Raw genomic sequence first — 8,384 nt, forward strand, 5'->3', positions numbered from 1 at the left:
ATTATGCCTTCTCAGAATGAGATTTTATTCCTTTCTCAAACATTTAACACCATACCTGCTTCAACCAGTGACTCTAAAGTAATTGATCAACATTCGTTCCTCTTTCCTATAAAAAAAAAAAAAAATTCTAGAAAGATGCTCATTTTTAGATACTGATGCACTCTGCTAGTCAGAAACTTTGTAAATCTGATTTACAAAACACATTATGAGTTGTAATTTGCACTTCAAAAGGATTCTTTCCATTACAAAAAATATTCTTTCCTTTAAAATGCTACTCCCTGGTTGATTTTAAATTGTTTGATTTATTAAAATTCAGTATACTCTCACTTTCCAACTTCAGAATAAAGCAAAGTATGGTTAGAATACTTTCCTTTGCCCAAAGATGATTTATTTAGAGCACCCACTAAAAAACATCCAGACGCTTTTCGGTCTAAAAAATAAGAACTGTCTCTGAAGATTTTCAAAGAAAACAAAGAAAAAGTATTAGAATGCTTCTCTAGCTATGGCATGTCATGCATTCTTTTAAATTCCTTGGAGTGCCTTTTAAACTTTTTTTAAAACAAAGTTTAAGATAGTGCATTCCTGTCTGTATAACCCCTCAGCGGTCTGATGTGGTTCCCTTCCTTCACCGCCGTACAGACCACAGTTATCTTTCCAAGCTGAAAAGCTATTAAGCAATACCTTGCCCATAACTTTTCAACTGTTCCCTTTTGCCAATTCTAAACTCATCGCCAAACAGAGCAGGGTGACCGTACAAAATTTATTCTAAAAACTGAGGCATTTTGAGAGTGAAAAGAATAATAAAAACAATTAAAATGATGTACCCATTAAATCATTATGTTATATATCTAAAACTAACTTGAAATAAATAAAAATGTATCCCCTATGAAGCAAGTTATAAAAAATAAACTTTATATTATTTAGAACATCACATAATATAAAAGTCATAATCTTAGAACAGACCTACATATTGTAATCGGTTTCCTGGTATTTTATTGAGCAAGGTACATTTTTTCCCACATAGTTTTAGTATTTTAAGCATTTTTCATAAACAATATTGCAATCTCCTTCAAAGTTACACTTAATAATTAAAAAATATTTTTGCCTCCTTCAGCTTATTCTTCTCTGTAGATATTCCTAATTGAGAAAATACTATCTACATAAATCCTGAGATAATTGGTAATTTCAAAGCAAACTATATTAAAAAATCAACTCAATTTTATTATTTTTTGTGAGTTACATATAAATGTTTAGTTCCTAATATGTTCACAAGAACTATTTTTTTGCTCCTATTCAGTGTCTCTTTCTTTGAAATATATGTTCATAAAACAAAACTTGTCAAATTAGTTGTACTGATGATTTTTGATTTTTTAAATGTTTACCCAACTAGAACTTAAAAAATCACGGGCTTTTTCAATTTTATTTTACACCTTTACAGAGTATAAACATAACTATTAAATATAAGAGTTCTATCAGAGTTTTTCCAAAAGTCAATACATTTTAAAATAAAATTATAAAATTCCAAAATAAAATTTTCCATATCATTTGGCTCACAAATTTATTAATGTTTCTCAGTTTTTCAGTGTTCATAAATCATTTTGTTGTGGTTGTTAGGGCTCTTTAAATTAATTTCTTAAACTTTTCTTAAAGACTTATAGAATAAGTATAAGAAAAACAGAAAATATGTTTCTAATTTTTATGATTGATGCAGTAAAAATAATGGCATTAACTGTTGCCTAACTGACTCTTATAAACAAACACAAATATGTTAAAGTTATTTTTTTTCCCGAAATCTCCTAATTTTCTGTGTAAGTGAATGAAGACAATTAGGTAACGGAATTAAATTATATGTACCAATTTTTTAATCTAAGGAATTCCAAGGATTGGGTAATATTATCCAATATTTTTGCATGCACATAGATCATAATGAGACTTGAATAATATTCATAATTTCATACTATGGTTAAAAGCTGACATCAATCATAGAGATCGGCCAAACCCGCATTTTATCGCTGAAGATACTGAGGGTGAGACTTTCAATAGCTCGAGAGAGTTGATTCCTTTCTCATACCACAAGGTTGGAAAGCCTGGACTCTGAGTCAAGAACCGGCCACATTCTGCTCAACTCCACTTCCTCTGCTGGTTCCGACGGGCTCAGACGGAGTCTTGGCATCATGTAAACGGCTCAAACTCTGAAGCTGTGAAGACTCTGATCTCTTCGCCTTTACTTTGTCTCAACTACAAACACCACATCTGTTTCAATATGATTAAATCCTTTTGCCCTCTACTTTTTCCTCCATACATTTTTTTTCTTGCTTCATATCCATTCTTGATGTGCTTATATCGTAGGGGTTATGAAAAGTGTTTTACGCTCTGACTACACATATCCAACAATTTGCATTTTATAGTTTTTAACTGCAGATTTGCTTGAGACTCCTTACTCATAGAATAAGAGTCCTTCTTCCCCAAAGTAGACCATAGCTTATGTATAGCTTGTCCGTTTTTTAAATAGCTCTGTGATTTAATCTGAGGTAAATTCAGTATCCTAACTAATACCTCTCCATGATGTACACCTCCCTTTTTTTCCCTTTACCTTTTTGTATCCTTTTCTGCCAAAACACTTTAAAAAATATCCACCCCTGAGACCCCAGAGCGCTAGGCATCGCAAGAAAAACTAAATCCTATAACCACGCTGATTATTGTCATTAAAAAATCAATGGTCTTTGTCAAACACTGATTTAGAGTTCTTGTTATCAAATTCTGTTCTTTCTAGTAAGTTTTCTAGTCTGTTCTTTCAACCTGCTTCTTCAATTATTTAATCTCGACAAGTGTCCTACCCAGCATTTTCGCTTTCTTTCGTCAGGTGGACTTTGCTCTGAATCCTCACACTAGCAGGGTTTGCATGCGCCCCTTCCTTTTATTTTAGAAGAGGGTGCGAGACCTAAGTCTTTCAAGTAAGACTTGTGCTCTGTCTGGGTCCTTTGTTCTTTCCGTTTATGGAGCACTTACTTTATCCACGATCTGCTCTGGGAGCCTCTATCTTCTGCCTCTCAATGTCCGCAGGTCCTTCCCAGAGGCATTTTAAAGTTCACTGTGATTTTTTTTTTCTTCTTAAAACATGACGCTATTCAAGCAACATACATAGTAACTACTTTTATCCCGTGTCTCACTCCAGCTTTCGTCCTCTCTCCTCTTCACAATTTCTTAAATTTCAAGTGAAATTCTTTTACTCGACTGCTCTTATAAACTCTTTGAATTCAAATCCTTATCCTATTTTTTCCTCAGTGGCATCTCACCTGCTGATCACCCACCTTTTTGACTAATCTCACTGTGGTTCCCTGAAGCCTCGCCCTCTGAGCCTGTTCATTTCAAATCCTTTTGTATACACTCCCTATTGTTTACTATACCTCTCGTTTGAATCAAAGTTTCTCAGAATACAATCCATGTGTTTTCTTCGCATCTTTCTTTGCGTTTCTGTCACCTCACATCCCCTGCCTGAGTCTCCCTCAAATAAGAAGTAATTCCTCTAAAAGCAGCGATGCAAGCCTCACTTTCATGGCCTTAAACAGTGACTAGCAGAACATCCAATGCATTATAAGTGTTCAAAAACTGTTTTGTAAATAAGTGGATAGATGAGTGTTTGCTCTGGATACAGTGAAGCAAGCTAACCTATTATTTCTTTGTAATTTTCCTAAGCTCTGTCCGTTTGCTCACATATTAAATTATTTGGACTGCTTAAATCCTTTTAAGTTTGTCATAAAATTTCGATAAAATAATTTGTCACGCACTGTGCCTTCAAAGATTCAATGCCTAACTGATCCTATCCCGTTTGCACAATTTCTGTACCCACAAGTGAGATTAACACTGAGCAACGAGAGGGACGGCAAGCGGGCAGGGAACCGAATAGTCTTGTAAGTGTGAGAAGGGGTGGAGACTATTAGAGACGGTCGGCATTGCATAGAAAAGATATTTGCAGAAGAACCGAACCCACTCCCAAATAAAGGATATAAACCATCATTTTGTTTGGACGTATAATGAACAGCTTTTCTTATAAAACCTAGCCTGTTTTATGGAACAACCTGGAAAGAACATTAACTACTGACGAGGTATTTAGAGAGCCAGGAAGCTGAATGAGATACTGCTGATATGAGGTAGCTGCTAAGTACAATGGTTTTTCTCCTTTGAGTCAATAAAAAAAAACTCAATCACAGAACAAACCAGAAATCCAGATTGATTGGAACAAGACTCACTTTTAAGAAGAACAATCTTAGCTGGCCGAGCAGCTGCTCATCGAGTATCTTCTTATGGAGATAAGAATAGAGGTAAGGGAAGAAATAACATTGCCCTGGAAGTGAGAAAATCATCTCTGCGGTTGTCTGTGTCTGTCTCCCTTTATGTGAAATATTGAGATTATGCCACATAATTCCAAAGACCCCTTACAGCTCTGAAATCACATAATTGTATTACTGCAATTAACCCCTTCTCACAGTGTAACTCTTAATAAATTGCCACGGTACTCTCCTTCACCGTATGTCATTGCCAAAGAAATCAATTACATAGATGTATGTTTTGCTTAACATTAGAGATTAATAAGACTCTTCATTATAAAAACCTAGATATATAGCCCCTAAATTACACTCATACCAATTAACTAGATATATGAATCATTTCTCCCTATATTTCTAATCTGTACATTAATGTTAATGTATCTCATGCTTGAAAATAGGTCTCGAGGTCTCGCACACACAAAATCACGATAACTCTGTGAGGTCGAGTGTATGCTTGAGTGTGGTAAACATTTCGCAGGGTACGCCTTAAATATATATAATTATTATCTGTCAACCACACTTCAGTAAAGCTGGGAAAACAGAGAGTGCGCATCACATCCTAGAAGATACCGCCCCTTCCTCGCTTATCCATCTGCACTTCACCTGAGCCTTTAGCAGTCTTTCCGACGGCTGCTCCGGCTGGCAGCTTCTGTGCAGAATGGTGTGTGATACAACCAGCAGAGTCCAAGTCACGGCCCCACTCACACACCTGTGTGGCCCAGAGCGCATCCCTGGCACCGGTGTGGTATTGTGTGTCCCCGCATACCACTGGGACCCCAACTCCGTAAGTGCTGAGACCGCGGAGCTAGCTGAGGCCCCAGACAGGCGTGGGAGTTCATCCTCCTGAACCCGTTCATCGCCTCCATGGCTGCCCAGTACATGAGTGCACGGTACCACCACCAGGATGGTGACACAGACTGATGGAAGTCTGGCAGCTCTGCCCTTTCACCTACCTGGCTGTTGGGATCACCTGACTTTACGCCTCGGTGGATCTCACATCACCCAGTCTATCAATGATGGGTGTTTATAGCTCTGCGCCACTTGCGAGCTCGTGGTCAGGCTCCCTTACCCCAGCAGAGCCCGCCAGCATGCCAAGGGCTGCTTTTCAAATGCTCATAACCCAGGTGCAGCTGTCACGGGCTTGTTCCGTAACCTTAGCAGCACGCATTATGATTCTCCCATTGGTCCTTAAAACAAACTCTTCAAACATCTTTCCCCACCAATGACATCTGCAATGTCATGGCACTGGCTGGATTGCGTGGGCCTAGCATCGGGGTGACCTGTACCCAGCCTGTGTCTACCGTAAATCTTTCTCCTCCTCTGAGCTCCTTTCGAAGCTGGTGACCTTTTGTGTCACCCAGTGTGCAGGTTAAAACCACACTCCCGGGGTGAAATACAATATTCTACCTCACGACCTACCAGGAATTGTGTCCCGTTTCCTGGTGCAAGGTACAATAAGTTGCCTTTTACTTTAGGAGGAAGTGCTACCATGCCCCAGGCCTCTGCTCCCCCTAAAATGGGTACTGATGTGGTAGGGCCCTGAGTCTCAGGAGCACGTATCCCACCTTCTGGAGGACAAATGTCTTATCAAGACCTCCAACGTGCTAACCACTTCTTCCTCACTTGGTCTGAATATATGATTTACTGCTGTCACTTCCATGTGAATATGAACGGTTTTTTATCCTCTTTTCTAAGTGAAGCTGCCATTTCCCTCACCAGCACATTAGACTTGCTTTGGGAAATGCTGTATTTTCGGCGACCCCCATACACCACTTACGCAGACTCAGAGGGTCCCGAGTCAAGCTGGGATTATATTAATTTCAGGAGAATCGACCCTGACGTTTCCATCCCATATGCCAGAACCCCATTCCATCCCAACCAGCCTTGACCTTGGCATAGCAAACCTGCCTGTGTTAACAGTTTAAACTTCTTTTGGGCTTACCTACTCCTAAGATTAAATTCTGGGCCTGGTCCTAAGCTTTCTCTGTTCTATAACTGCAGGAGATGAGGGATTCTCTCGCATGCTATTAAGGAAGTCTTATGAGTTAAACAGTTAGATTGAAATTGTCAATTAATCAATCTCAACTTTTTAGTACTTTTTTTCCCTCAGCCATGGTCGTCTGATTCCATTACAATTATAGATACTATTTCACTTGTATTTTTCAAATCCTTGACTAAATCACGTGGGCCAATGCATTTCTTTCACTGATATACCACCCTACTTCACCAGTGGCGAAATTCAACAGCTGCACTGTCCCTTCTTGCCAGGGGAGACGTGCGCTGTACTTACCGCTTGCAGTGTGGTCCTCCTTGCCAGGTAGATGGCACATGATCCAGCTCCAAATTCCATCCTAATGGCTGCTTTCTTCTAGTTTCAACCATCAAAATTTGAATTCCCTGGGAAAGAGAACCAGAACGCTTGCAAATTAGAATGAAAAAAAGTCTTAGTCTGCTTAGGCTGCCACACACACACAAACACGCGTGCGCGCACACACACACACACACACACATTATCAAGCCTGGCTGGCTTGAACAATAGAAGTTTATTTTTTTTTTGAGGTATAGGCTGAAAAGTCAAAGATCAAGTTTCTAGCAGGGTTCAGTTTCCAGTGAGGACTCTCCTGGCTTGTGGAAGGCCATTTTGTCACTTTTGACCCCATATGGCACAAAAGAGTCTTCTCTGGTATCTCTTCCCCTTTTATAAGGACACCACTTCTACCAGATATGAGCTTTTCTCTTTGCGATCTCATTTAACCTAGGCTGTATCTCCAATGCAGACATATGGGGGAAGGATAAAGCTTCAACATATACATTCAGGGGGGAAGTACAATTCAGCCTGTAACAAAGGGCCGAGGCTTTTACACCCCCACGTCAGTCATTAATTGGATGCAGGCCAGCTGGGAATGTATTATGACCTTGGACAAGCTGGTTCTCTTCAGTAGACGCAAGCTCCAAGGCAAGCTGACAATGGAGGGCTACCTGCCTTTGGCACTCTGAGCAGCATCCATCAGACGCCACCCTGGTAATTGCCCTCAGCTCACAAAAGACCATGAGTCTTTCTCAGAGGCAGCCTACAGTTGATGATTGGTTGAAAGCGATACAAAGGGCCAATTGGCTCTATGTTAGCACAGTTCTGCACGGTTCTTCTGGCACCAGAATTCATCTGGGGTTTCCTGAATCCTTGTTGTTACTGCTTCATGAATCCTTGCTCTTTCCACCCAGAAAAAGTACTGCCTTCCTCCCTACTTCACCTCTTCCCTTCCTATAGCAGATGTCGACTCCTAAGAGTGGTCCCCAATACACTTTCTGCACACTGATTTTTGCCTGCTCCCCAGGGAACCCAACCAGTGACGCTGGAAATCAATAAATGTATGTTTTAAACTGAAGGATTTTTTTTTTTTTTATGCCTACAGTACCTGGTCTTCCTAGGTGGCCTCCCATCCAATTACTAATCAGGCCCAATCCTGCTTAGCTCCTGAGATCAGATGTCAGGTTTGTTCAGAGTGGCATGGCCGTAGACCATGGACCGTGGCTCCACTGGGGCGCAAACCCAGGGCCTTCTGCGTGTAAAGCAGACGTGGAACCACGTCCAAAACTGAAGGATTTTGAAGCAAGAAAGTTTACTTTGTTTCACAGATAACTGCATAAAACACTGCAATAGTAGCCATAAGAAATATATTCACAAAATGTGTATTAAGCAAGCAACTAAATGCCATAAATATATAATTAGAGCCACCATAAAATATGTATTGTGCAAAGGTATCACTTATGAAGCAGCACTTTGCACTTGGAATTGCAAAGCCAGTAAATTGCAATTCAGTGAATCACAAGCTTAAAAACTAGAATTCAAATTAAGTAATTTCTTTATTTACAGCTATATATCAAGTTGAAAATAACTCGTATTTTTATTAGAAAAGAACAATTCAAGAAAGTCTTAGAGAACTGTTTAACCTAATATTTGCAAATGTATATTTCTTAATATTAAATTGATATTCAGCTGTTTCCCTTGGCTATATCTCTCAGACTATAGATAGTCACAGCAAAACTATTTTACAT

At 39.4% G+C, this 8,384-nt stretch overlaps 1 pseudogene; it reads right to left on the minus strand.

Moving 5' to 3' along the window:
* Nucleotides 1–7,732: 7,732 nt before the first annotated feature.
* On the minus strand, nt 7,733–7,848 carry LOC112478632 (annotated as a pseudogene).
* Nucleotides 7,849–8,384: the final 536 nt, after the last annotated feature.

Source organism: Pteropus alecto, unplaced genomic scaffold (genome assembly GCF_000325575.1).
Source record: "Pteropus alecto unplaced genomic scaffold, ASM32557v1 scaffold61, whole genome shotgun sequence".
Taxonomy (NCBI): Eukaryota; Metazoa; Chordata; class Mammalia; order Chiroptera; family Pteropodidae; genus Pteropus; species Pteropus alecto.